Below are 8,420 nucleotides of genomic sequence, written 5' to 3'. Positions count from 1 at the left end.
ATTAAAAATTCCATGCCTCGACCGGGATCCGAGCCCATTACCTACCAGCCTGTAGACCGATGGCCTAACCACGACGCCACCGAGGCCGGTGTATATCAACAAGTATTATTATTTATTCCAGGTACCTTTCATGGCAGTTCTATATTTACATTTGCCAGACAGGTAACCCGCCCATTTACGAAAATAAATACATTCTTGTATAAAGTAAATACATAAAGCTGTCTGGCAATGGTAAAGTGTTCGCCTGATACACGGTCGGTCTATGATCGATCCCCATCGGTGGGCCCAATCACTATTTCACATTCTAGCCATTTTAGCCATTCTAGTCAAAGGACGAGATATGTGCTGTCCTGTTTGTGGGGTTGTGCATATAACAGATCCCTTGCTACTAATGGAAAAAATTAGCGGGTTTCCTCTCTAAGAACCCTTGTTATGCTACTAATGAAAAAAAAAATGTCCTCTCTTAAACAATAATTATGTCAAAATTACCAAATGTTAGACATCCAATAGCCGATGATTAATAAATCACTGTGCTCTAGTGGTGTTGTTAAACAAAACAAATTTTAACTTTTTTTTACTCTTCTCTCAGACTATATGTGGAAAATTATCAAATGTTTGACATCTAATTGCCGATGATTAATAAATCAATATGCTCTAGTGCTGTCGTAAAAAAAAAAAAAGCCGATGTTTAGCTGTCTGGGGTCCTTTTTTTTAAATTATTGTTCTTTATAACATGTACTTTTCATGGCAGTTCTACGTTTGCTGTTTGACACATGAAACACGCCCATGAGCAAAAATAAATATATTCAAACAAATGAGGGGCGGGATTTAGCTCAGTCGGTTGAGTGCTCGCTTGAGGAGCTTGCGTCGCAGGATCGAACCACCTCGGTGGATCCATTTAGCTGATTGGGTTTTTCTCGCTCCAATCAGTGCACCACAACTGGACAAAGGCCGTGGTATGTGCTATCCTGTCTGTGGGGAAGTGCATATAAAAGATCCCTTGCTGCATTAGGACAAATGTAGCGGGTTTCCTCTAATGACTACGAGTCATAATTACCAAATGTTTAACATCCAATAGCAGATGATTAATTAATCAATGTGCTCCAGTGGTGTCGTTAAACAAAAGAAACTTCTTTTTTTCAAAGAAATGAATTCAATCTCATTTTATATGCAGGAATTATCTAAACGATCAAGCAGCGCAAAAAAAAAAAAAGAGTTGGGTTTGGGGGTTGTTGGGGTTTTTTATTTATTCTTTATACTATGTACTTTTTATGATATATATTTACGTTTTTAATGTATCTCAACCATTTACGTAAATAAATATACTGACGAACAAAGGACACTTTACAAGACTTGATATTGTATTACAGAAAACTACCTCGAACATAAGGCTGGTAGGTACAGGGTTCGCAGCCCGGAACCGGCTCCCACCCAGAGCGAGTTTTAATGACTCAATGGGTAGGTGTAAGGCCACTACACTTTCTTCTCTCACACCAACTACTAACAACTAACAACTAACAACTAACCCACTGTCCTGGACAGACAGCCCACATGGCTGAGGAATGTGCCTAGGACAGCGTGCTTGAACCGTAATTGGATATAAGTTGAAATGAAATGGAAAGTATTACAGAAAACCAACAAATGACACGGTAGGATATTAAAGGGACATATCCTAGTTTTTAAACACTAAGGGATATTTTTTACTATTATAGCCGGGCTTTTTTTTGATAACTGAAATCATACTCTACTTAGATTTTATGGTTTAGATTATCAGTTTCAGTACATTCGAAGTGTTTTTGGTCATCCTGGTGTTTTTAATATCACAAAATGCATTTCTCATATCTTAATAAACGCATGTGCGTCTGAGAAGTAACAGTTATGAAGTCGAGTTTTAGTCTATTTTTAGATTGTATTTCACCATTTTAAAGTCACAGACTCCTGTTTCACTCAGTTGTAACTTTATCCAAATGTGTTACAGGTTTGTAGATTAACTAAACTTAGTGTTAATATTCACGGGTTGAAACTAGGGTGTGTCCCTTTAAGGTATGATGAAGTACAATATATTAACATCACAATGCGCTTCGTGATAAATGCAAAGTGTTTGTAAGGTGGTAAATCGGTTCTTTTCGATTAGCATCACTATTTATCACATTATAAAAAAAATTGGTGCGTAAAGGTTATGGGGGTTTTTTTTTTGGACGTCAGTGTACATTAAAAAAATTAATTTAGTTTATTGAAAGCATAAAAGGATCAACTCTACAGTCCTCCGCTACCGGCCTCGGTCGTGCAGTGGTTAAGCCATCGGACTACAGGCTGGTAGGTACAGGGTTCGCAACCCGGTACCGGCTCCAACCCAGAGTGAGTTCTTAAGGGCTCAATGGGTAGGTGTAAGGCCACTACACCCCCTTCTCTCTCACTAACCACTAACCAACTAACAACTAACCCACTGTCCTGGACAGACAGCCCAGGGAGCTGAGGTGTGTGCCCAGGACAGCGTGCTTGAACCTTAATTGGAATAAGCACGAAAAAAATAAGTTGAAATAGAAATAGTCCTCCGCTCTACCAACTGAGCTATCACGGGTTACATAAAAGGATTAAGCACAAATCATTCAACTTAAAAGCCCCTCTCGTAATTCAAGCTGCTTGTTTCATAGAGCAGAAATGCCTTTATATTACTCTTTTTCCCATGTGCCATTACATGGCAGTTTTATGTGTGCTTTCTTTTTTTGGAATGTGGCTTGGAGTATCGAGTCTCGTACACCCTTTTCTTCCTACCCCCCGACATGTAGCGTCTGAAAAAAACGCGCCTACTATTCAAGTGTGTACAGCGGCATCAAACCACGCTCTTCATTCCAAATTTAGATCACTTGACAACGCCAACGGAAGAGCCTGTCTGCACCAATTCCTTTTCATTGTGAAATGTTTTTGGTATCCGTAAATATTTCTGCCGAAAGTTCTCTGTATGCTTTTTGTCGTCGCTAACCGACACACCTGTAAACGTGAGCAGTGACGTCACAGCGCGCCCATCCGACAGTGATTAGTTCCGGTGTATGTATCCCATTCACCACGTTACGCTGAGGTATTGTAAACGTAGATGTCACGGTAAACTCATTTGGGTGCAGGTAGAGCGCCGAAACTATTATTCGGTGATGATTTAAAAAGGTACTCGCTGGTTGGCACAGACATTTGTAATAAAAAACCCCCCCCCCCCCCCCCCCCCCCCCGCCTTCGATCAGTTACACCTGAATTTTCAAGAGTTACTTTCGACTGGATTTGTTTTTACCTTGCTGTTGGAATATATTTATTTATTTATTTATTTATTTATTTATTAAAGGTGAGTGTGTGTATGCTATTATGTTATGTTACGTTATGTTATGTTAGATCATAATATTTCATCATTTATCACAAATCAAATCATGAGGTCATATTATATATTAAATCATACTATACAATATAACTCAAGTCAATATAAAACCATACTACAATCATGAGGTCATATATATATATCATATATATCATATATATACTATATATATATATATATATAGATATATATATATATATATATATATATATTATATATATATATATTATATTATATTATATTATATTATATCATATCATATAATTTAAGTTAAATAGACAGTCAGACAGACAAACAGACATATATGCACATGTAGATATATATAGGTTGGTAGATAGATAGATAGATAGATAGATAGATAGATAGATAGATAGATAGATAGATAGATAGATAGATAGAAAGAAAGAATTATTCAGTAATTAATTAAACAATTAATTAAAATAAAATAAAATAAAATATAAAATAAAATAAAATAATTTTAAAAATAATTTAAGAATCCAACTTTCTCCCCTAAAATTTTAGTCTTTCCGGGAACTTGCCGAAATAGAATAGGTAGAGTAGGTTGGATTTAAAAAAAAGCTCTATTCACAACACACCTTCAAATCCAAATAAAATAATATGTATATACTCTTTTATACAGCAAAATCGTATGATACACAGAACGTCGCCATTATGCAAGAACGTTAATTGATGACAGGATTTTCATTTTGATAAATAATTTACGTTTTAAAATGTAGGGGGGGGGGGGGGGGGGCGGGGCGTAGCCCGGTGTCAAAGCGCTCGGGCTGGGATCGATTTTTGTTGATGGGCCGATTGGTCTATTTTTCGTTTCAGCCAGTGCATCGTGACTGGTATATCAAAGGTCGTGGTATGTGCTATCTTGTCTGTGGGATGGAACAATTTAATGGGTTTCCTCTCTAAGACTATATGCCAAAATTTCTAATTGTTTGACATCCAATAGCTGATTATTAATAAATCAATGTGCTCTAGTGTCATGGCGCATTGTTAGAATTAATGGATACATTTTATAACGATTGGATAGATTAATGGGAATTAATGGATACATTTTATAACGATTGGATAGATTAATGGGAAATAATGGATACATTTTATAACGATTGGATAGATTAATGGGAAATAATGGATACATTTTATAACGATTAGATAGATTAATGGGAATTAATGGATACATTTTATAACGATTGGATAGATTAATGGGAAATAATGGATACATTTTATAACGATTGGATAGATTAATGGGAAATAATAGATACATTTTATAACGATTAGATAGATTAATGGGAAATAATAGATACATTTTATAACGATTAGATAGATTAATGGGAATTAATGGATACATTTTATAACGATTGGATAGATTAATGGGAATTAATGGATACATTTTATAACGATTGGATAGATTAATGGGAAATAATGGATACATTTTATAACGATTGGATAGATTAATGGGAATTAATGGATACATTTTATAACGATTAGATAGATTAATGGGAATTAATGGATACATTTTATAACGATTAGATAGATTAATGGGAAATAATAGATACATTTTATAACGATTAGATAGATTAATGGGAAATAATAGATACATTTTATAACGATTAGATAGATTAATGGGAAATAATAGATACATTTTATAACGATTAGATAGATTAATGGGAATTAATGGATACATTTTATAACGATTGGATAGATTAATGGGAAATAATGGATACATTTTATAACGATTGGATAGATTAATGGGAAATAATGGATACATTTTATAACGATTGGATAGATTAATGGGAAATAATGGATACATTTTATAACGATTAGATAGATTAATGGGAAATAATGGATACATTTTATAACGATTGGATAGATTAATGGGAATTAATGGATACATTTTATAACGATTAGATAGATTAATGGGAATTAATGGATACATTTTATAACGATTGGATAGATTAATGGGAAATAATGGATACATTTTATAACGATTGGATAGATTAATGGGAAATAATGGATACATTTTATAACGATTAGATAGATTAATGGGAAATAATGGATACATTTTATAACGATTGGATAGATTAATGGGAAATAATGGATACATTTTATTACGATTGGATAGATTAATAGGAATTAATGGATACATTTTATAACGATTAGATAGATTAATAGGAATTAATGGATACATTTTATAACGATTGGATAGATTATTGAAAGAGAATTGCTGTTAACATTTTGTCGAAGTGTATGAAATGTATTGTCCAATTTCAAAACATTTCAAACCCATAACCACTATGTAGTGGCACTTGTGGTCCGTTTTGTTTTCATAACGTACCCTTGGGTTATTTTTGGAGCAAAAAATCTGTCTACAGGTCGGACATTTTATTTTGGAAGGTCAAATGCACTTCCTTCCTTCTTCAAAAATTCATATTCCTTCAAATATTCCTAGATTTCCTTTTTAATTTCTTCTACCGTAAACCACACGATCGATGACGATTTTCTCACAAATAGAGACACCATTAGGTCACATTGATTAATTAATCATCGACTATTGGACATTCCTGAGTTTGCTGAGTAAGATTAATAAACTATTTCTACGATTAAACTTACATATTAAATATATTTTCTTGTTTAGAATATCAGTGTCTGTATATTCAAGGTGTTTCTGGTCGTCTTAATATTTGTAAGATGCTCAAACTGGATTTTGTCTTGAAATAATTTTAGTAAAATAAAATGAAATTTAACCTAGGAACTCAGGAATGTCCCTTTAATTAATCATCGGCTATTGAATGTGAATTTTCGTTTGTAGTTCAAACAATGTCATAGACTTCATTTAAAGTTTGTTTTGTTCAATGACACAACTAGATCACATTGCTTAATTAATCATCGGCTATTGAATGTGAATTTTCGTTTGTAGTTCAAACAATGTCATAGACTTCATTTAAAGTTTGTTTTGTTCAATGACACAACTAGATCACATTGCTTAATTAATCATCGGCTATTGGATAGTTCAGAAAGAGTGAGGATCATACGGAATAATACAGGGCGTTGCAATTGGATGGCTTAAAACAGAAAATCTCAAAATACTGAGATTTAAAAAAAATAAAAATTGAAGAAATATTTAAAAGTAAGCTTTAAATTAAAGTGAACATTTTAGCATTCATAGACAACATAATAAATTGGTTTGTGTTCTGTGTGGCGCACTTTCTTCCTTTTCCCACTGAAAATTTAAAATCTATGGTGCACTTTATATGTATAAATATTTATTTTATAACAGATTACATTTTGTCCGGAAGAGTTTTAAAGAAGGCAAAAATGTTCGTCATTAAATTTGGACACTTTATTACAGACCTCGACGTGAATGAAAAATAAAACCTGAGTGAGTGATTATCTGCTCCCCTATCATAGATTAGCCATTTAAGATACTACCATACTGATACCATATAAATTCACATACATGTACCGACAGTCGCTGTGATAAATAAATCTTTATTATCCAAAGCCATCCTGGCTATAGGCGCGACATAAACATCAATATTATTATCATAGTAACAGTTGTGCATATATACATAGTGTGATATTTAACAATCAAAATTACATGAATAGAGTATATAAAATGTCAGTAGGAGGGTAAACATAATATATTAATTTTTAATGAACATTTCCCTTCTTAGAAAAGCCTTGTATAAATATTTTCCAAGATTGTTTAAAGTTTTTATATTTTCCGAGTTCAATAGTTTGATTAACTTAAACACGGAAGGTCTGACGTAGAGTATTTCTTTATGTAATTTATTCTTAGATCATGGTAAAAAAAGGGCAACTCAGAATAAAATGGAATTCGTCTTCGATTGTTTCATTATCACATAGTGTACATAATCTGTTTTCCTCTTGGGGTATTTTGGCGTCTCCCGACTTCAATACAAAGGCAATGGTCAGATAATCGTATTTTGGTAATCAGTTTGCTGTATACAAATTCAAGGCGTTTTTTTTAGATAGTTCTTGACATATGAGTAGGATTTAGATGTTGATATAAGAATCCTTTAGATGACGAATCAATTATTCTGTTACAATCCTGGATGAAGTGATCCTCTAAACGTTGTTTACTGTGAATAAGAAAGAAGTTTTATTTTCGACCTGTTGGCTATCCCATATGTGAGGAAGGCCTACTTCTAGTAGAATATTTTTCACAGAATTGCCCAATTAAATCTAGGGAGATTGATATCATCTAATAATAATTCGTAGCAGCTCTTTAAAATACAGTTGTTAGTATTTAATATTTTCAGCCAATATTTAATAATTCTGAATTTTCGAGAAGTGGTTAAAGGAAAGCGACCAAGTTCTGCGAATACCATCATATTAGTACATTTTTTACTTACACCAAGTATTCTTTTGCAGAAATCGATGTGTACCTTTTCAATATCTGTAGCGCTATGGTATCCCCAAATCTCGCAGCAATAGCTTAATATGCTGCTAACATAATATCAAACAAATATAACTTAGTTTTCTACATTAAGGTTACAATCATTAAATTTTCTCAGCAAACCAAATAAAGCTTTGCGACCTTGATTAGCAATGCATTTTTTGTCTCAACAAACTTTCCATTGAATTTTAATACCAATCCCAGATAATTGAATTCATTTACTATTTCCAATTCGTTATCCCCTAGATACCACTTTTCATTATCTCGTATAATACCTCCGTTACGAAAATATAAGAACCTTGGTCTTATCGGTATTAATACATAATTCACTTATAACAATATATATTTAGGACAATTTAACATTTCTTGCAACCTTCTATACTTTCTGAAAAATAACTGTGTCATCAGCATACATTAGCAATAATAAGTTCAAATATTTCAATTCGTAAGAGTTATTGCAGTGGTTTAACAGGTCAAGTTCAATATCGTTGACAAAAAGAGAAAAGAGCATAGGCGATAGTGCGTCTCCCTGCATTAAACCCACACTAGTTGAAAAAGAATCAGAGAAGGACCCGTGGTGTTTAACACATGATTTAACATCATTATACATTGATCTAATTATAG

The 8,420-nt window shown here is 33.2% G+C and overlaps 1 protein-coding gene across 3 annotated transcripts in view; it reads left to right on the top strand.

Moving 5' to 3' along the window:
* The first annotated feature begins 3,227 nt into the window (after positions 1-3,227).
* The window catches only part of LOC121373243, a 19,812-nt gene continuing 14,619 nt past the window's right edge, over positions 3,228-8,420 (top strand). Inside the window, exon 1 of one of the 3 annotated variants that reach the window (XM_041499750.1) lies at positions 3,228-3,334. The gene's annotated coding sequence lies outside the window, so the exon portion shown is untranslated. Of the gene's footprint in view, positions 3,335-6,653; positions 6,756-8,420 lie in introns of those variants that run through there. The other 2 variants (XM_041499751.1, XM_041499752.1) reach the window with 2 other exon arrangements.

This window comes from Gigantopelta aegis, chromosome 5 (genome assembly GCF_016097555.1).
Source record: "Gigantopelta aegis isolate Gae_Host chromosome 5, Gae_host_genome, whole genome shotgun sequence".
Lineage (NCBI taxonomy): Eukaryota > Metazoa > Mollusca > Gastropoda > Neomphalida > Peltospiridae > Gigantopelta > Gigantopelta aegis.
Note: the sequence above shows the minus strand (reverse complement) of the source record. Positions and strands in the feature narration are given on the sequence as shown.